Raw genomic sequence first — 22,592 nt, forward strand, 5'->3', positions numbered from 1 at the left:
GACAATCCGGTTTTGGACATCTTGACCATTGATTTACGCCGCTGGGGTACGAAGGAATGCATCAACCAACGGTATGATCACAAGCATCATAAATATTATTATCATCAGCAACTACTACTATTATCAACCCGTGAAGATCCGGGTTAGAATAAAATCTTCAGCAACCCATGCTTGTCGTAGAGGCGACTAACAGGATCTGGTGGTCAGGCTCGTTGACTGGAATTGACACATCATCCGTATCCCAATTGCGTAAATCGGTGCTCATGCTGTTGATCACTGGATTGTCTGCTCCAGAGTCGATTGCCTACAGACCGCCGCCATATAGCTGGAATATTATTGCGCTGAGTGCGGCGTAAAACTAAACTCACTCACTCATTACTATTATCATTATATATTATGAGTGTAGGTTTCCTTCTATTCCATGCAAACGTTTTCCTTGGTATCTCCTTCCTGTGAGACACGAGAGCTGGCCCGTAAATTTGGGCTTTCTCTCCATTTAAATCTGAAAACCTGTAAAATATCATTACAACCTGAGGAGCCATTCACGAAGTCTTTTTTTTCTATCTCTCCATCGCATGTATTCAAACTCTTCATCCCACATACGCTCACATGACAAGAAAAATGGTGGATGGTGATGGCCTCCAAAATGATCAACTGAGTTGTCTTGATGGTCTCACGAGTTGTCGCGATGTCCTTCACAGCCCTGAAGTAGGTATGGCCAGCCATCTGGACACCACCTGTTTCTCATCCTTCTTCATCTGTCTCCGCCAGATGGGCCTAGGCAAAGATTTAGTAGTAACTGATAAGCGCATCAATATTATACATATAACGGATATAATTTTGTCTTTTGTCTCTGATGCATCAAATTTGAGGACTTGATCAACTTCTGGACAAGAGCCGTATAATAAACCCTTTGAAATCGATTGATTTAACTGAATCATTGGAGATGGGGGTGTTGCTCTGTGATACGTACACCTTGAAAGTTGTGGAATGTACACTAAACGTTTGAGTTCAGCCTGGTGGAAATTTGTTTTGTTGGTCTTCTAACTCTTCTTCTTGTAAATCTTTATGCATACAAAAATATATTACAGAAGGAGGCTTACTCACTGGTCTCTGTTACTTCAAGTTCAGGTGGGTTAATCGGCGGAAAGGAAGCTACTGAACGATATCGCTATCGATACATCTTTGGCAAAATAACCTTGTTCTGATCTTGTTAGCAGATATTGCATCAAGAATCAGATTCACAATGAGAATAACACATTGGTTGCCGTTTGAGATTGTCTCAATGTTGTATCCAACGGAGAACATTTGGAGTCCAGCATTTCATGTACGGCTTTCTCATTAAACATCAGATGAGATTTGCTTTCATATTTGACAATTATCCTAAACCCCTGAAGACAGATATATAAGTATAAATATGCTCCTCCCAAAGTTTATGATATATAGAAACAAAATGTCCGATGTACAAATTTCCGTTTTTCCTTAAGTTTGTCATGCGAGATAGTTGTATACAAAGCTGAAAAATCAAATGGCTGAACCCGTCCGTTTCTGAAATTGTAAAGATTCAAATGAAATCCTTCGAGTTTTTGAAAATCTAGATGGGTATTAATTATCTCAATTCTATTGATCGTATTAAGGATTACGGTTAATCTTAAGAGCAGTGATCTGTGTGATACATTTGCTGGATCAGTAATATATCTCTGTATGGAATATATGTTTTACATAAGTTTACATACCTTTTCTTTAGGTTTTAGTGAGTGAAGGTTGGTTTTACGCCGCTTTTAGCAATATTCCAGCAATATCACGGCGGGAGATACACCAGAAATGGGCTACCTGGTGTACCCCCATGTGGGATTCGAACCCGGGTCTTCGGCGTGACGAGCCAACGCTTTAACCACTTCCGGCTACCCACCGCCCCTTAGGTTTTAGTGAATCAAAAGATCATGAATTATGTTCGGGTAGAAGGTTTCTTCCTGAGTATTATGTGACATACGTCGGGCGATCAAAAGTATGTAGAATCACCAAGAAAACGATACAAATGCAGTTATTATTATGTTTTATCTTTCTACATATAACCTGTCAAGCTCAAGCAAGTTTTGCTATGTCCCAGTCTCACGATCCCCATTTTGTTTGACCTTTTATCTTGGTACCTTCAAAATCAGATTTATCTACAATAAATGCATCAAAAACTTCAGGAAACAAAATATGCAGAAATATTTTGTGTGTTTGAAGATTGATAAAGTCCCTGTCAGATGAAGTAATCATAAGGAGGCGCATAGCTTATTCTAATGTTTTTCACGTATGCATACATGATGCCAAGGGTTCAAAGTAAATACTGAATGGTCACACAGAGTGTCAGCTCACAATATATTATTGCGCCAGCTTGAATATCTGGACACAATGTTTTTGAAAAGATTAAAATGGGGGTGTCTAAAAATAGACCCCGACTAAATATAAATCAGGCAATCCAAATCTTTGACTGTGGATCATGATGTGTAGTTATCCAATAATATACTGATCATATTTTTATATGACATTATCTGAGGCATACCATTATCCAAAGAGGTACCAAAAAGACAAATCGTTTTCATTTTCTGCAAGTTTATTAGAAATATTATACCCTATTGTGTTGTGATGACAAATATCTGGTTAACCACATTACCCACATGTGAAGAAGTTTGGATATGGCTTTGCTAACGATTCCTTCAAAATAAAATGGACGCTTTTCAAACATTGGATATCCAGAATATATACTCAGCAGCGGCACAATTCAAAGACATTACGCGAACGTTTGCAGTCCATTCCAGACTCTTGACTTCCAGTATCTGGTGTGACCACCATGAGCGGCAATAACTGCAGCACAGCGTCTATGCATGGAGTGCACCAATCGATTGATGAAGGCCATTGGCACCTGGAACAACTTACTCTGAGAAAGGCCTGGCGCATAAACATCGGCTGTGTTCGGTCTTGGTATGACATTTATTCAGTCTCTCCTCATCCTAAAGATGTTCAATTGGGTTTTAAATCGGGACTAAGGGCTAACCACTTCATAATGTTGACACCGTTCTGCTGTAGGAAGTTCCGTGTAGCTCTGCCAGTACGGTCCCAGGCGTTATCATGCTGGAAAATGTTGTTCCGGTGACGTGTGAAATGTAGTATGACGTGGGGTCACAGAGCTTGGTCGATGTAGCGTACCGCTCATTGATGCCGCCTCCTCTCCCTGGACCAAGGTTCTGGAACACCACAGGACCCACTCTCTGGTTCATGCCTATTCAACCCCATACCATGATGCTTGCACCTCCCATGAATCTCTTTCCATAACACACTGGTCTGAGAAACGCTGGCCACGTCGTTCGCCATATTCTTGTTCTGCCATCTGCAGTTGATACGCAGTACCGACTCTCATCTGTGAACAGAATAACGGAGTTCTCCATTACCTAACCATCGACCGTTTTGGTGTTGTAGGGCAAACTGCAGACGTTCACGCCATTGACGAGGGGGTGAGGATATGTCCACGGTAAGGTCTACGGCAATTGAGGTTCCCGCTGTGAAGATGTTGGTGTACTGTATCAGTACTTATTAAGTCTTCCGTGTGTTCCCACTGTCTGGCGTGCTGTTTCCCTGCATGAAAGGATTCTGTACATTCTGTCGCCCAAAATGGCGGTCTTGTCGTCTTGTGGTCACCCTTGGTCCGCCAGTACGCGGCGATCATTTATTGGTGCTGGTGGCCTTGAACTTTACAGCAGCCTGTAGATGGTCGAACGTTGACCTGGAAGTGAATTGGCAGCGTGCGTGCAGTGTGGCCAGCTTCAAGTCTTCCTAGCGCCTAGTTCCTCTGAGCTGTCGTGAGTCACAGCATCCTGCTGTTGTTCTAATGTGAATATTTCAACCAGGTTTGGGGTCCTTATGAACAGCACGTGCAGCATGAGTTGCATGAAAAACATGGAGAACACCATCTCGAGAGATCAGGTTGCGTTTTTGAGACCATTTCCTGGGTTCCATTCTGAGTTTGGGAAGGAATGTCTTGCTTTAGGTAAAGAGTTGGAATCATTGTCAAAAATATGCAATCAAAACATTAAATATGAGTTTACAGTTATCCGTTTCTGCGAAGAAGAATTCCAAACTGACGTTTCTTTTGCTGCTTAGTATAGTTAGGCTGCGTGCTTTTTGATCGACCCTCGTATTTTGAGTGCCACTAATACAAAGCTGTTTTGAGTGACAACTAATAACTGCAGTGACGCTTACATATAAAGTCATGTAGGTCAATGCCTTTCACCCGTTGGTCTTGTAATGGGATTTATTCATTCTTTTAGTAAATTCACTGAATTGATTCTACATCCGGATTCGCGAGATTTCTCCGACATAAAGCATGTGATGTTTGATGCACATGTTCCCCTTCAATTTTGCATTTCTCATCTATTTTTGCGTGAGGAGGTTTATTTGCACGTTCAGAATCATCAACGAAACAACATGACGGCACCCTTACCGTGATTATAATTCTCTGGTTAAGATCATCTTCTAGCTAGCATTATAAAACAGAAACACTACTATTAAAAACATTTTGAAAAAATTATAAAATTTTTGCGATGTTTAATGACGTTGTACCTGACGGAGGAGTTCAATGATACAGTTAGCGGAACACATAACAAAGGACGTTGAGGTGCATTCTCCTGATGGAGCTTGCCAGATGCTGTCAAGGTCAAGGGCTTTCAGTCCCATTCTCGCCATTCATGTCGTGAACTGTGAAAATCATTGCTGTAGAGGGGCGAAGACATAGTATCGCAGGGGATGTGACCTTTCTCTGAAAAAGGAGTTAGTCTATCAATACACATCATTCATCTCAATCACGCCATATGAATTCGGGTGGCAATACTTGAGTGTGACAAATCATGAGGGCTGCGGAAATTTCGTTAAAAGAGTAGATTTGTGATAATTTTCAATTGTTGGCTTATTTTACGTAACTGGACATGGAGAAATGGATGCTTACATGCTATTTCAAAATTTTCACATACATAGATTTACAATATATGGATATGCTTATAAGTTTGTTTGTTTCGCACGTTACCCACCTGGAATTATTATGAGGCGTGTATGTCTTCCATGCTTCTGGTGACAGAATGGTGCAGAATGCCCTCATTATGATATCTGCGCAGAGAATATCGCATTTGAAGAATACAAAATATTGAAATAATTCACAAGTCATTCTTGTCTTAACTGATACAAGAACATCTATATATCATATAATTACATTTTGTATTCATTGCTTAGCATGTTCATCATAATCGCTGAGCAATATTTGGAACTACAAGTACCTCTGAATTCGCGAGGGTGACTTTTTATACTGAACACCAGAAGAAGCCCAGCAATTTCTATCGTTATAGTGCCTATTTAATTTCAGTTAAGCAACACTAAACAATATTCTACCGGGAAAACGTCTTGCTGTCATGTCTGAAAGCAAAGAGATTTCTTGATGGCCGCATGCATTGCGAGCCCTTTTCTGTCAATCGTTATCGTTGGGTGTAAGAATTGTTTTGGTCGATGGTGACATTCCAACCTGCCAGGATGACGGTGATGGACACGGGTGTCCTTGAGAGAGTTTGCAACTTGGCCTGCTTCCAGGTTGGTCAACGGCACCCATGAAGCCTGGCCACCTCCTCGTGGTGGGTGCTGGGTAACCGTAATAAGCGCCCTTCAACCCCCCCGTTGTGGACCCGGGGGCATGTTGAGTCCACCAACCCGTTTGCCGTTGCCAGGTTTGCGCCCCTGTGTTGGTGGAGGAAAGGATTCTGGTGGTTGGGGCACTGGTTCCCAGGAACAATGTTCCTTTGCCCAACGCACCACTTCGGCCATAACTTCACCTGGACGGGTGGTTGAATAGGCCCGGTTCAAGCAATCGGCTGGTCACTCAAAGCCTGTGCATTGATTACATCATGGAATGTTGCACAAAATTTTTGAAAATTATGGCTTATACTCTTTTTTTAGTCTTGGCGATTTTTTTAGGAATTAGAATTTCAAAATGTACACTTTCATGTGTTTTTTGCCTAGAGTCGTATGCCCAGAGCGGCGGTGGCTCGCGGAGTAATCAGGTGGAATGAAAGTACTTTTATTATTATTCTGCGTGCGGCGTATATCATCGGAGTATCAGCGAGATTGCTGCAGGCTGGAGGCCATATAGCATAGCATTATCCTTGTGATACTCCTAGTGGGTGAGAACAGTTTGACGAAACAATATAACCTTACCATGACACAGACCCCCCTCAAACAATCAAAACGTCCTCTTGATTACTACTGATCCTGATGTTAACAACCAAGACTGTCCACCTCTATTGTTTACTGGCCACGATTTAAATTGTAAGGTGAGACCACTGACAATACTCCATTACAGCTGGAACCCTTTTGCCGTATCTAAAGGCATACAAAGGAACCGCAGGAGATGTGAGAAATGTTAAAACGTTCTGGTACTGGTTCTTTACTTGTTGAATACACTAAGAGGCCACCAGGCAAACAACCTCCTTTTCAACTAAATCAATTTGTCGGTATTCCGTGTCAGTCTCTGCCCACTGAACACTTAACACCAGCAAAGGGCATTGCTTGAGAGACCGTGATAGACTTTTGCTGATATGATGGAAGCTGATAATGCCTCTGAGGATGAAGGACCAAGGTGTGTTATTCGTCGAGCGTTTCACTACCCGAAAATACAGCCAAGATCCAGCAAGCCAACGCACTTACTTGTTTTCATTTGTCTACTCTACTGCTCAAAAAGTCCAATCAAGAGGCTGCAGTTTTTGTCACATCAAAGTGGAAACGCATATTCACGAATCCACTGGAATGTTTCAAAGTACAAAAAGTACTATGGTCATGGTATAAAGTACCTGCACATTGTCTGTTGTATGTGCTCACTGCGTTGTGAAGACCACACAACAGAAATTCTGGTACAGTGATTACAAAAATGCACCAATTGTTCAGGGAGAATCATTCCCTCTTTCTCTAAAGAGTGTCCAATTTAGGAAGCACCAGATGGAATTACTTGAGGTTGAGTACACTGAAAATATTAGTTTTGCAGGAAGCAAAACAACTTGTTATAAAAATCTGACCCACAGGAAACATAATGGCTTCAAGAGCCAAAGCACCGTCATGGCCATCCACTGAGTTTTCCATAAATCTTCTTCCGGGTTCCCCAAACCAACTTGACTTAGGTGAACACCGATTCTCCACAGATTTTCTTACCTACCCAATATCTACTCAGACTGCTGAGCCACTTCTATGCCAATTCACAAAGTCAAGTCAGGGTCTAAGCTTCTGTTGCATAGTTCAAATCATCCACCAGCCACCCACAAAGTCCTCGAAATCTTTGTCTAATGTACTAACAGGTTCCTAGAGGAAAAAAATAAACCTAAGCCTGACGGACTGTAACAAAAAGCAAAGTGGCAGGAGCCCCAAAAAGGGGTCTGAAAATAAAAATCCAAACTTTACAGCAAATACGGATCACTTGAGGATATGGACGTGTCCGAAAACGTCCAAATCGGGGCACGAGCATGCCTCCGAAGGTCACGAGGTGTGAATGCAGTAAATCCCGAAGATAGTTTATTCAACACCCATCATTGCAATTGGAATTGCAGGGACTACGGCACTAATTACAATGAAGGTTACAGTTATTAGTCCAGGATTGTATGCCCGTCAATTTTGTCTAGCAGGAGACATGTTTAAAAGAAACAGGGCTTGGATCTTTTGACCTGCGTCATTTCAGTAACTATCATTATTTCTCACCTCCAGGTATTGGGGCCACTGGAGGTTCTTCAATCCTAGTCGACAGAATATTTATCCATAGCCCTATTACACTTACTTCCTAATCTTCAAGCAGTTGCAGTCACGACTCACTTTACACGTTGCATTTACATTTATGCTGTATCTCACCGTCTTCAGTCATTCCAGAGATGATCTTCCAAACTCTGTATGACCAACTCCCTAAACCCTAATATTGTTGGCGGGACTTGTGCCTACAACCCTCTTTGGGTGCAATACAAACGCTAAAGGTAAACTACTGGAGGTTTGTTCAGACAATGATTTATGTATTTATAATGATGGTTCCAACACGTATTTACACCCTGGTACAGGAACCTATTCTGCTCGACTTATCAATCACGAATTCAGAATTACTAAATGAATTTGAATGGTCAGTCCATGACGACCATATATTAGGTAACTCCTACTTACTACGTATAACCAGCCCATCTGATATTACTCCATATTCGAGATGGAACTTAAAAAGCTAACTAGCTGGCCAAGCTCTGTGTTGTAGCAGACTTAAGCCGAACTCTTCCCGGTAGAGATGTACTGATCTGTAAAGATTTCTCTGATGAACTAATTAACATTGCTGATGGAGTGTATCCCCAAATCCTCGCAATTCCACATCACGAAAACCATGGTTCACCAATGAGTGCAAACAGGCTAGGAAGGCACGGAAGAAAGCTGAAATGTTCCGTAGCATCACCATGGTCCACCATTTTGAATAATTCAAATTTTAAATGTAGGGGCGGCAAGAAGCCAGTAAAAGCATCAATGCAGCGACGCCGCCGAAATAAATTCACGGGCATGGTATCAAAGAAAGTATGGAATATGATCCGAAATAAAGGTAAAGGTTTAAATCAGCACCAAGCATCTTAAAGATGGAGACGAATTACATTAACTAGTCAATCTGATATTACCGACAGGCTGGAGAAACTTTGGCCAAACATAGCTGTATCCAGATTATCTGTTCCAAAATTATAAAAACGACAGGAAAAAGCAATAATTTCAAGTTGGATAATGGAAGATTACACAGTGCTTGTTTTTGTTCACTGAGCTTCATGCACTGGCTGCAGTCAAGCTCATGATGCGGCTCCAGGTGCTGATAACATACATTATCGGCTGCAGAGCACTACAGGATTCATGCTTAGAAACCTTTTAAACGTTTTGATGATATTTGGACCTGGACCAATTTCCTTCTTCATGAAACGTGCTATTATTGTCCCTATCCTAAGCCTGGACGTGTTCATAGTCTTCGAATCGACCAATCTCCATTAACTAGCTGCGTTTGCTGCAAGACCATGGGCATGACCAAATAATCGACTTGCATGGTGCTTAGACTAATAACCTTACTTAGCAGACATTCAATGTGGTTTCCATCAAAACAGAAGTACTATCGTCATTTAGTGCGTTTAGAATCCTTTGTTAAGAAATGCCATTATTAAAAACGGCAGCACGGTATGAATGCTGATTTGAAAAAGCATGTGGCCGCCACATATGAAACATGGGATTTTAAAGTTACGATTTTTGGTTGAGGCCGTTTGCCTCTTTATGTCTGGTTTTAACGGACAGGCAATTACAATCAGAATCAGGGGCGTCCCTAGGAGGCAGTATTTTATCTGTCACACTCTTTAGTATTAAAATAAATAGTCTTTCAAAGGTTTAAGTAATGAAGTTAATCGATGGATCTCTTTTCATGGACCGTTTTAATATTTCTTGCCGTGGTAAAACATACGAACTATTAGAACAAATTACAAATTTGTCTCAACAAAATTAATAAATGGGTGTCTCGAAAGCGGGTTTAGGTGCAAAGTGTCAATATTTATCTACCATTTTTGGCGGAAATACAAGCCCATAAGATCCTGAATTATCATTCGTAAGCACACCCATCAAAGTTGTCAAAGAGCTAAATTCCTTGGGTATCATCACTTTTGCGTTGCGTGTACTGCACATATCAAAAATCTAAAAGGCAAATGCCTGAAGGCACTCGACTTGGTAGTCGTTTCCAGTTCAAAGTGAGGAGGACCAAGAGCACCCTCCTTCATTGTATAGATCACTGAGTTACGATCAGAAACTTGATTCTGGCTCTATCGACATATGGTGGGGCCTGTAAAGCAGCCTCAAACACTTGATTCTATCCGCTCACCCAGGGTCTAAGACTTTGTCTTGGGTCTTTCAGAACTTCTACATTTGACAGTCTCGTTTGGGAGGCCGATGAGCCATCTTTAAAACTTCGCCAAATATCAAATTGTCCCTACAATATATCACGAAGTTATATTCTAATGAATCAATCCTGCTCACACTTGCGTTTTGAAATCCTCTTTTGAGGATTTGTATATCAAAACTAACTGCTTGTTCCACCTATAGGGATAAGAATCAACAATACATTTCAACGCAACTTTGAGGTTGGAGAATATATCTCTTTCCGTCTTCTTTCTTTTCATCCTTGGCAATTGGTAGGGGCCACAAGTTGACCTACTTACTGATAAAGGTTTATAATCCGAAACTAACGAATTACGAGTATAGAAACAAGAATATAATCATTAAAAGTGCTATAATACATACAAAATCCATATTTACAGATGGGTCCAGGATGTAGCGCAATGGCATGTGCCACTGTCATTGGAATCCAGAACAATATCTTCTAAGATACCGGATAAAACCTATATATTTACAGCAGAAACAGAAACGCCATCTTAGCAAGCTCTTAAATATATTCAAAGACATCCCAAACGCAAACGAAATATATTATTTTCACGATCTTTCTTGCCTTCCAGGCTATTAAAAGAAATCTCTCTTGCAAACATCCATGTTGAATATTAGATTGTATAATGATCTTGCTGCTAGCCCAATGACATCAATCAACACCCAGCCAGGTTTGGAATACGGTGGCGATCTTTGCTGCCAGGCAGCACTCAACAAATCTGAGCCACCACTTCTTATTCTATACTCCTGAGTTACAAAGCTAGCGATAGAACTTACGTCCCGTGATCTGATCCACCGAAAATTCAGGACACCCATTGAAGTAGGGTATCAATAGAGTGCATGCAATGAAACCCACAGCAATCCGGTTTACACCTGCTTGAGGTTGTCAGTCCAGATTTGAGAGAGGTCATTATGCGACGATGTCGCATTGTACATACTAGAATATACTCACGAATATTTATTGAAGGCGAAGATCCTCTGGTATAACATCCCTTGTGATGAAGAGGATCACGGTCAAGCATATCTCGCTTGACTGCATTGAATATTCCATACAAGAGATATATATTCAAATCACGAACTATAGAAGGATCTTTTTAATAATATAAGTTCTCATTTAAATTATTGCATTTTTAAAAAGAATTCAGATTTGTTAAATAATTTGTAAATGGGTAAATATTTTATTATTGGTAGTTTGAATTGATAGCTACAGGATTGTTGAGTAGAAGCATGCCCATAAAGGGGGTTTGAACGTAAATTATCACCAGGGCATGACAAAAGCATTTTCAGAATCCAGTTTAAGTTTACAGGTTTTTAATCGCTTGAGTATTTTTTTGTGTTTTTTTTTAATGTGGCACAAATCTCAGCATCAACGCCAATGGCCGCTAGGGATGGTGTAAATCCAGCTAGGGTCCATGCTGGTAGCAAAAGTAATGTAAGTCCCCATAGGCCTTAGTATGGTGATCTACCGCTTCCCGGTTGTTGGCGATCTATAACCCGTATTTTATATTTATTATTGTCTTCTTTAATTTGGAATATTTTAACTGCGCTAGTTCTATATTTATAACTGTGATTCTCTAGTCTTTTACTGTACATCGTCGACAGGTTTTAATCTTCAAAATGTTTCTACTTTTATTGTGCATGGCTTGACACGTCACGATATATTGCAATAGTTAAATATTCCTCACTCACTCCTCTTCGATTGTCAACCGACCGAAGATCTTTCAATACGACAGCTCTTCACCAATGCTTGTCCCGGTATCATTGTTGACTTCCTCACAATTTATCACCTTCAAGATCTCTTAATCCGAACTTTACAACAGGGCTGCTTTCAGGATGAACTAGAAAAGGGTGTAAGTCTATCGCGACGTATACGACAGATACGGCAACTGTCCAAATAATTGTTTTCAGAGGACGCCTTAACAACACCATTTTCGATGTATTTCTTGACCGACCATACTTTTTTAAACCTTATACGGGCCGTGGGCTAAAATCCTGTAAGGTCATCTAGTAATAGGAAAATTACAACAGGCGGAATGCAGGAACTATATATCAAAATTATCCTGGGATGTGCTGACGGTAAGAATCAAAACTTTCCTTTTTAATGGTGCACATTAAATTGATTCACGGCTCCTGAAAGTGCCCTCGCGGGATTCTGATTACACGGCCTTGGTACTTGACCTGTTGAAAATTTAGCAGCTTTTTTATAGTTGCTTATGTAGCCAGTAATTTTGATGTTTCCATAATAATTCAATAATTAGTCCATATTTATTTAAAGTTCAAATTTCTAAATTGAATTTAGCAATTAAACCTTTTAGAGATTGTTGATCATTACGCGATCAATCATACAAATGGACTTGTTCAGAAACAAATTAGATCTCTGTGATTACACACAATGCCATTTAGAATGTGGACCAAATGCAGCATATGTTATATTTGGGATTACTATTAGCAAAATACAAATTCTAGAACTTTTGTTGGGTTAGATCCCATCCAGGTTCAGACCAACACACCTAGAGTCACAAAACTTAGAAATCGAAAAGCTTCTCAACCCGCTCAGCCACCGCGAGGTCATCCCGGATGGTACTCAACTTACAACACATGTGCTAGAATCTGTACTTTATGAGACCAGTGTAATCCCAAATATAACATATGTTGTGTTCATCTCGGACATAAACAATAGCATACATTACATTCATCTGCAGCTGGATTTAATTAATAGCAATTGTGTAATTGATATAAATGCCGAAAATCAAATGCATATAATGAGAGCTATCACATTTGAATTGCAGCAATTTAAATTTCTGTCGGACAAGCTTCTGAAAACAAGTTTTGATCAACGAGACTTAAAAGATGTGGCGAACTGGTATTTGGAAATTTCTACTGAATGGAATGTATGGAGTCAGTAATACACAGCTATGCTGATAATTTCAATGTCAGAGTCAAGTTTATTTCCAGAAAAGGCTACAGGCTAAAATACATTAAAAATACAGTGTCTTCAGGAGCTGCAGTGACCTTTCAAATAAACTCACTCCCACTATTGCCCAGTGGTGAAGGGATGTTTCATATTGGATGTCCTGTATTGTAGTAAATGTTTAATACTTACAAGCTGGTTTTACATTTCTATATAGCTGAGAACTGAGATGTTTGCTTCGCGTGACAGCTGTTGCAGAAACAACATATTATTAAAGTGCTTATATAATGTTTTAGTCACGATGTCGCTGAAATGTGCCGATGTGGGCTTTATATTTAACTTCCTCTCCTTCACTGTCTAACGTGTTGCAGGAAGAATAGAGATTGAACAATTCAAAGGCAGAATCTGTATAGATGCATTCCAGCCTTAGTAGTAGAGTGGTTAAAAAGAAACGCGGCAGCGAAAGAGCCAGGAGCAAGTCTCAAATAGTACCGCTGGGGTGGGCTGGACGCCACAACAACCACCGTTTCGTGCTGACCTGCTTCTTGAACTTACGCCTGCGCTTCCATCGACCTGAATGCAGTGCAAGCAGTGACTCAATAATACCCCGACCATAGAGCGATACCATTGATAAATAAAAAGCTGCCATCCTTTATGCCCGTGACAGTATATGCTACAAAGCAGAGTCGGTTAATACAGGTGGCGAGCTGTATCATGACTATATATTTGTTTCAGCTGCATTACAGATGTATGATGTTGTCTGCAAACAATCGAGCCTGGACCAGACAGACCAGTAATTGACACCAGGTGATACGATGAAGCCAGAACATGTGTGTCGATCACTATCAAAATAAATAGTGATACCAGGTGTTCCACGAAAGTAAGCGTAATACTCAGATCACTAGTGGCGCCTGTCAAAATATGCAAAGTCTAGTCAATTACACAAATGAATTCGAGATCTTGGGCAATAAAATAGTGAATTTTTGAGTCAAAATGGGAATTTCACCAGACATAATTTTTGTCGCTCGCGCTCCGGTCTTATCTACCATAAAACGTTTTGCGGCGCTGCTGAGACCTTGGATGTTGTACCTGCGATAGGCAGCTTCTGAGCAAGAGTTGGATGGCAACTCTTCGAATTCTTGGTAAAAGCAGCATGCTGCCTAATTGTTCCTCCAAAAGGTGTGAAATGGAAGCTTACCCAAAGTTGGAGCTGGAATGATTGTTCATAATAGAGGGCGTTGTGTGAAAGTTGAAATTATCCGTTTTTATCCTTACAGCCTTGTGGAGTTGTTTCGTGTCACTTTGAATGCTCATACACAGATCTAAATGTAAATTTGTGTATGTGAGATTCCGCTTCTTTGTCCAAAAAGTACATGTATTATCCCAATTTTTTACAAACATATTTATCAATAGAAGAGTCAGCATATTCACATCATGTTTCTCGGTGAAATGACAATCAGTTTAGAACGAAATGTACGGAACCTCTGGACATAAATAGGTGGAATTATATATGTGTTTCACCACTTTTTATTTATAAAATGCCCGTAGATCGTAAACGAGTTTTCCCTTTGAACTTTGTCATGGTGGATACAGGTACACGAATTTGAAATGTTTGACAGAACGTAACCGATTCACGGTAATAATTCCCGCTTGTCTCAAATACGCTGCGAAATTATCGAGAAAGTCAGCTACATGATAGGGGCGGTGGGGTGCTTCTAGTGGAGGAGAGTAGAGTGTTAGCTCGTCACGAAGACCCGAGTTCGATTCCATACAAAGGACCTGCAATGTGAAATATTTCTGGAGTGATATTTTGCAAATATTGCTTTGAGGCAAGATTAAAACCTAACTACTCGCTCACTACTTGATGTGATAAGAGGATTATGGTTAAATGCTAAAGAGACGGATGTGGTGGTACACTTGGTGGAGTTCTACCTCAGTTAACATACGTGTTTATTGGCTGATGTATCACGTATACCCACACTGTTTTTGTTATTTGAAGCAAGGGCGGTCATGGGAACAACTTTAACTTTACATGCGGGGCATCAGACTTTGGATGGCGTTCTCTGGGATTGGGTTGTTGTTGTTGTTTAAAGACGCACCCAGCAGTATTCCAGCTATGTGACAGCTGACTGGAACGGGCATATCTTGTTCTGTTTCTCTCTTTTCCCGAGTTTGTGCATTCTACCAATAGCAGCATCACGCACTGACTCAGCGCTCAATGCAGGAGAAGCAGTCATGAAGTCATATGGTCCCTGGTATGGTGATTTATCTTCGGTTGTTGGCAATGCCTTTGTTCACTTTATAATGTGCTTGTCTTTTCCTGCGGTTAAATGTTTGGAATTTTTCATACTAGTTTTACACATTGAAATTAACTGTGATATTCTAGTTATTTTACTCTCAGCACAGAACAGGCGACTATGTTCTTTTTCATTTTATGGAATTTACAGCTTTCTTAGTCCAAGGACTTTGTTGAATATTCCATCACAAAGGGATAGCTATTTTAAATCCACGAGCTTTGGGATCTTTTAATGTCAGTTTGTTTGTGTGCATTTTTAAAGAATTAGATTTGTTAAATGATTTTGTAAGTAGATGCATATTTTATAATTGGAGGTATAAATTAGTAACTCTCAAATTGTTAGTGGCTGTACCCATAAAGGGGTTCCAAAACATGTAGAAATTATTGTCCTGAGAAGTGTACGTAGTGTACATGGCGATCTAAATTTAAGTCTACCATGTTTTAATCGTATTTTTTCATTTCACTGTATGGCTACATCTCAGCAAAAACGCCAATAGTTGAAGGGACGGTGTAAATCCAGCTAGGGTCCCATGCAGGTAGCAACAATGTAAGTCCCCATGGACCTAGTATGGGGATCCACCTTCAGTTGTTGGCGACAAGCCTTTGTTTTTACATGAATTGTCCCAAACCAGTTTTCTACTTTTAAAGATATTTGCTAGCAAGTTTAAATCATTTTGCTTGATAATCTAGTGCTTTACTGTCCATCGTTATTGGAGTTATATATATATTATATGTATGTATTCTGCATTTAGAACTAGTTTTAGTCGATATGGCTGATGTGACTTTAAATCTTAACTCCTCCTCACTCTTAGTACCATCACCATCATACTGATCTGCTTGCATCAGTATTCTGCACTACGTTTACTATTATTGAACAGTCTAGCCCGTATTGTGGCCCATAAGAAAAGGATCTTGTTGTATTTCGTGAAATCAGTGTTCTCTGGCATATTTTGAGACTGACTTTTGCCCCAGAATGTTGCCAGATTTACAGCATCATTCCCTTGTTTTAAATTCCGGATTCAGGAAAACATTCGGTCATTGTCCTGATTCACAGAGCCTATTTTAGGTTGTAAACCAGCACTATCAAGAGGAGATCATATACTAGTCACTTACTGTGGGCATGTTCATCACAAAAATGCTACAACTGTTGGACAATGTTCATTATGAACTAACAATTACAATTCAAGCAATCAGATGCTAGATAACCCTGGAGGAACCGAATAATGGCTGATCAGGTTGGTTTCCTCTATTATTGTAGATTTACTTGGACCAGTTTGCCGAAATATTTTTCTTCTTGTTTTATTTTGTGCAGTCTGCTCATTTCCACATGAGTCATCACACAAACTGCATTTCCATGTTTGGGTCCTGGCTGTCTGAAACAGATTTCATTCATGCATTTTCGTTCAGGTTTGTGCATTTTACTTAAATCGCTGAATTGTACAATTGTATTCGTAAGGAAAATAGACCTCTTTATATCTCCTGTACTTCACAAAATATTCTAGGGCATCTTGGAGACTGATTTTTGCTTTTAGATGTTTTAGAATCGGTGCACTCAGTTTAAGATTTACTACGCTTCTCTGTCGTTTACATTCGTCACAGAAATGATCGCAAAGAAGAAACAAAGGTGTTGATGTATGCGTCAAAAGAAAAGAGGTCAACTAGATCCGTCATACATTTGAAATCTCAGAAAATAATACTTTTTCCAGGCAAAGCAGAGGGCAGTTGTAAACCTTACACATAATAAAGTGAACGGCTCTAATTAGTGAAACTTTTTTAAAGAGGCTGCATGGCAGAGGCCGTGATGTCAATGCTAACAGCACGATGAGAATTCCGTAGATTACATATTGTTCCCAGTTTGCTATTGACCAAAGGCTTCTCGATAAGGGTTTGAAAATTTACCAAAGTTAAGTCTATGCGAAAATAGGTAATTTCGCTCCGCTACGCCGACATATTTGCTGGTATCTGCGCGATGCGAAACACGGAAAGCGCGGTTAACCATGAAAAACGTATGAAATGCGGGTACTATGCCAGAACGCGCAGATCCAGATCAGCAGTTTTACGAATGGCGGCGTCATTTCACATAAATATCGATGCAACCGCCGGAAGTTTGGTATATGCGTTCGTCTTTACATTTCTGTAAAGTGGTCTTGGCAGAATATAATTTTCATACCCAATAACCACAAGCGCATTATGCAGAGGTTGTCTATCACCGAAATGCGGCGGTAATGCCCCTACTTTCTTCTCTGGATGTTTTCTGGAATTGAATTTGTCTTAAGAGAGGCGCGCATTTTGCAGGTAACTTATGAAGGTTAGAATTAATAAAACACGATAAGACATAATTACTTGGTAGCGGAATCAACTGTACCACAGCATCGGCCGCGGCTTTGTATCAGAGCGCAAAAGGATTGTACAGTGATGCCACAGGTCGTGGGAGTGATCTTTTAATGATGTCTTATTTAATAAACTTAAAGCGCAAAGGTGAGGTGAGGTGGAAATTGGGTTGCCGTCGTCTTAGAATTTTTCGCTCATATGACGACGGGCATGCGTGTGTATGGCGATAATGCGGCTGCGCTTGTACTGGCCGGGCAGAGCTGGTTTTATAATTGCTAACCCACTGGATCACCATGCCGCAGTGAAGCATGAATGCCCTCAGGCCTCCAGGCCGACCAGTCCTTGATGTACCCATTAATGCTGAGCGCCAGACAGGGACCCAGCAAATTTTATGCTTTTAACGTCTTTTGGTATAACGGGTGGGGATCGAACCACTGACCTTCCGCTCTCGGGCGGACGCTCCTCACGCACGGGAGGTGGTCTTAATGCAAAAAGAGCAAGTCAGTTGTTCACCTGAACAAACACGAAAAGCCATGAAGGCTAAGTCATATCAAGGATTAGCATCGGGCATAGGCGCGGAATGCTGTTCAAAATTTCAAACATTGAAGGTTGAATTCATCCACAGGTATGTTTTGAAATCGGATCTTGCAAGATCTTATGACTGATACTGACCAAAGTGCAAGCTTTCACACATCTAAGTAGTCTTCTTAGCGGTGGATATCCCTGAAGCAGAAGGGTGATTTAAATTTGCGCGAGGTGGTGCGGAAAAAGTTTACACTGTTTACAGCGGCTGAAGGATCGATAACAGGGCGTTAGGGTAGAGATGCTTGAAACAGGTTAAGATTTACGGCGAACATACATTGCGGTGACAACCGGAACAATACGCATGAAGCCTTTTCGACGTAAAACCATATTCTCCGTAAACCACTGTTGTCATATATCAGTCGTCCTCGGTAACAGTTGGTGTTGGCGTCGATTCAAACTTACAAAGTCGTGGGTCTGGGAATAAGTGATTGCTGCGATAAGCGCAGAAATGATACGTTTGAGATTGACGTCCGGTGCAGTTATCGTTATCTTTATTTCGGTTTCCGGTTGGCAGATCCAGTGGAAGGGCTTTATACGACTGGCCGCTATAGGAATGTTCGTTTACTGGCGCGGTGGAAAATGTCGAATTTACCCGCGACAAACAACTTCACGAAATATCTTTGCAGCCGGAAGTTACATCTCTTGGTTTTATTTATCTGCATTTGTTAATGTATTTGACGCCACCAGATCAGGATAGCCACTGGCTATTTCTTTGTTTTTGGTATCATATCCCTATATTTCTCAAAAGCCGTCACCACATATGTACATCATCTTAAAGTATTTGTTTTGTCAAACGCTTGTCTGGAAGCAGATATAACATATTATTTCAATTATAGCTGGGCAACGACCGAATTAGACAGAAATATATCAATTGAAAGTGTTGTAGACATGCATGGAAGACATAGAAAAACAAAGGGTACATTTTGTTCGAATTTACAAGGAGGCGAAATGTCGACCTACCACATCAGATTAATGGATTAATGGCAATAAATTTTCCAGAGACAGTACTTCATACGTCAAATATAATAAACAAAGAAACCATGCGATCGTCTGATATTTAAATCAAGTACGGAGCCGTAATATGCAAGTACTGATTCGAGGTTGCGCCCTTCGTGACAATTCCGTTATATTTCATGCAGAAACTGCTTCATGTAATCATGAACTAAATTACGAACCAGGTTTCGTATATATGTATGTTATATTATATAACAACACGAAACATTATGAGACGGATGGTGAGAGAAAATATGTTTCGCGGTTATATAAATATTAATATATAGTTTTCCGCGGCATCGCTCGCCACATTGAAAAGTTCCAATCTATAATGGTTGATCATTCCTTAAAGGCTGTTATAGTACGTATTTACAAAATAAAGGCGAAGCATATATCTTACTGCCAATATGTTTGCTCAGTTTCCTGAGTAAGAAAGAACCATAGTAGGTTTTATAAGTGCCAACGGGTGCTTCGAAGCTATTTATTATCCGTGGATCTCTGATGTGATGCGCGGGACGTTGATATGACGTCGTGGCGGTAGTATACGATGCGTAGCGGTAGCTGTATCGCTTGTTGGAGCCTACGCGCTGATAGTGGCGGGTCAGATTGGTCTCTTAAGGATAAAAACACATCGCTGCGAAAAGCCCTCACACTATCAGACTCACTGAACTAAGGAAACTTCCTGCGTATACATAAGGCCTTGATAAAACAATAAAGCAATGGGGTATGAACCGCCGCTCTGATTATTTACCTTTGGCTGGATTCCAGTTTTGATATTTACTATCGCAATCTGCAAGCTTACACCGGAAAAGCATCATCTACCTGAAAGCGATCAGTTCTGGACGTCTATAATACTGTTCCCCGTTAGCGTTACTGTATTGTCTGAAATCGACTCTCCGGTTGAAAGGTTGGTTAATGTACTGGATTTTGATCGATATCCATAAAAGATAAACAGATCAGACAAATGATCCTACTACTCAGCCTGGCGGAATCTTGCGGTGAAGAACTCAGCGTCTTCACCGAATAGTTCTTAAGGGGACGGAACGGAGGATGAAGACTTGAAGGCCGAATATATTTGCTGCCGTAGGTCTGTTCGCTGTGGTATCACTGTTGTATAGTATTTCTTCCAGACAAGAAGGGATAGCATTTTACATTAACGCCAGCTAAAGGCGAATTCAAACAGCTACGCCAGATATATCGTGAGTCGGCAGCACTCCTCGCGGCAGTTCCACTGTACCTGTAGATGCTGGCGGCGCAATGTTTGCCTGCTGTGACAGATGCTGATGCCTGCTTGCTGACTTACTGCCTCCTCATGTTTTGCTGCACGAACCACGGCTGTGTAGCTTTCTCCGTCAGCTGAGCACGGCATTTCACGGTATCTGGGAGATTTCCATCCGCGTCATGTCTTTTACTCGACATAAGTGGTGACGCGGTGTCCTGGATCTGTGATCCACTGAAATGAGAGGACATGAGTAGACTGGGGACGTCTTTCCATACTGGCGTACACTGTTCTGCCACAAATTCTACCCGCAGCGGATGGTGGCCTGAAAGTTTTGTAGCTCGTTTGACGAGAGTGTCCAGTTCATTGGTGCGCTGTCGTAGCGCAGCCTGACCCATGGGATGATGGATGTGGGACCATTATCTGACATGATGTACCGCTACTCGAGGTAGCCCAGCTATGGAGATCAGATGACAGCCGCGTGTGACCTATAAACATAAATAAGATATTTTTAGCAGCATCGTTCCAGGATATATAGAAAGAGATAGAGACTATCACGGATAATGTTAGCATGGATATGTAGATAGATGGCTTACATTACCATTAACTTACCACCAAGAAACACACCAGCATATAGAGATTCCCGACTCATCGTCGTCAGCCGACCAGGATCCGGGTAGTAGCACTTCGAGGTTTGCGCAGAACCGGCGAAGGTAAAACACATCTGATGTTGTGGGTGGAGTGTGAATTGAGTACAAATCGGTTTAGAAGACAAATGCGTCATAGTCCGACGTTTCACCAGGCCGACTGTTTGCCGGCTAATCCCGTAGGGAACGATGCCTCAACAACTGGTGGAAGCCAGCTTCTGCATGGCGAAGGGGCTGAAGCTGAAACCCTCCTGGTGTTAATACCGGCTCAATCTGTATGTTCCATTAAGCCCTTTCTGGGTCCATCATCCTGGTGCAGATGCCACCACCTGAAGTAGTGAGGGCGTCAGTTGCCGTGTTGTTGCATCGTCCATGTGTTCTCTCTGTCTATGCATTCTTCACATTTCATGCATCCTGGGCAATTCTTTTACTCTGGTGCTTGACTTGCAAAGAGCTGGGCGACTGCGCTTCTGCATCAAAGTCTTGGCTTGTTTCGCACAGGTACAAATATGGTTGTATCTTAGGACAAATGGGATCTGGATGTAAGGATTGCACCCTGCAAACTCAGCCTCTTCATGATCAGATGATAGTCCCGCGGGTCTAAACCTTCACGCACGATAATGGCGACCCGGTATCTCGAGTAATCAACTTATTGAATACATTCAAAGGAACCAGATCACCATCAGTCTTCTCATGTGTCATGTTAGTGATGGAATGCTTTGGCCAGAAGTTTTGCACGAAATCCATATGGAGGAGTAACATCAACAGCATAGGAAGGGATCTTCAACTACGTCACTAGAGATGCTAGCAAGTCCTCTGCTACTACAGAAGCTGTGTAATATTGTCCATGTTCTAGGTTCAAGTCATCAAAGAGCGGAACACGGTATGCGAAAACCAATGGTGTTTCGTATGGCGATAGGATTTCTTCTTCCCTCGGGTAAACATGATATTGCTTCACACTGGGTGGTGGTCACAGATCCATGCGAGACACCGAAGATAAGGTTATCAGACTCGATTAATCTACTTGTTGATGTTCGCTGGTAAATTTTCAGCTTTGATTATGCATATCACAAAGCCATCTGAGATGACAGTGAACATGTTCAAGATTGATAGCTCGAATGCCAACATAATACTTGGTACCATGAATTATGCCACTGGTAGGGAGATGTTTTGTGGTAAAGGTCCTGCGCTTTCGATAGCGAGGGTCTGGGAACGCGGAAAAGAAAATATCATATTATTTTATCATGCTGTGACATCGGACTTTTAAAATATGATCGTAGAATTTACTCCCAATATTTTATATCCCTTTTTAAATTATATCTTTATCAGATATAAATATATGAATCACATGTGAGATGATTCACTTAACACCTATTTTTGTAAACTCCAGAAGCAGACTGTGTATTCCTCCAAATGCTTGTCTGTGTTTCTTACGGAACAAATCCTTGCCCAGCAGGCTCTGTCATTAGTGTGGTTTGCTGCATCCCGGGAGCGTCAAAGTGATCTCGGCAAAATGACTAGGATCTGGTCACCCCAGAAACATTGCTACCAGGGTGCTATGGTCGACTCTTATGTCTGGGATAGAAGACTCTGTATTTAGAATCTAGGTACTAAGCTCTG

General features: G+C 41.1%; 1 long non-coding RNA gene across 1 annotated transcript; it reads left to right on the plus strand.

Moving 5' to 3' along the window:
• The first annotated feature begins 10,676 nt into the window (after positions 1-10,676).
• On the plus strand, positions 10,677-21,751 carry LOC124277298. Its single transcript, XR_006898790.1, has 3 exons — positions 10,677-10,767; positions 12,841-12,842; positions 21,741-21,751. It is a non-coding gene; the product is annotated as an uncharacterized LOC124277298 (long non-coding RNA).
• The last annotated feature ends 841 nt before the right edge of the window (positions 21,752-22,592 follow it).

Source organism: Haliotis rubra, unplaced genomic scaffold (genome assembly GCF_003918875.1).
Source record: "Haliotis rubra isolate DU_JTF1 unplaced genomic scaffold, ASM391887v1 Scf1059, whole genome shotgun sequence".
Lineage (NCBI taxonomy): Eukaryota > Metazoa > Mollusca > Gastropoda > Lepetellida > Haliotidae > Haliotis > Haliotis rubra.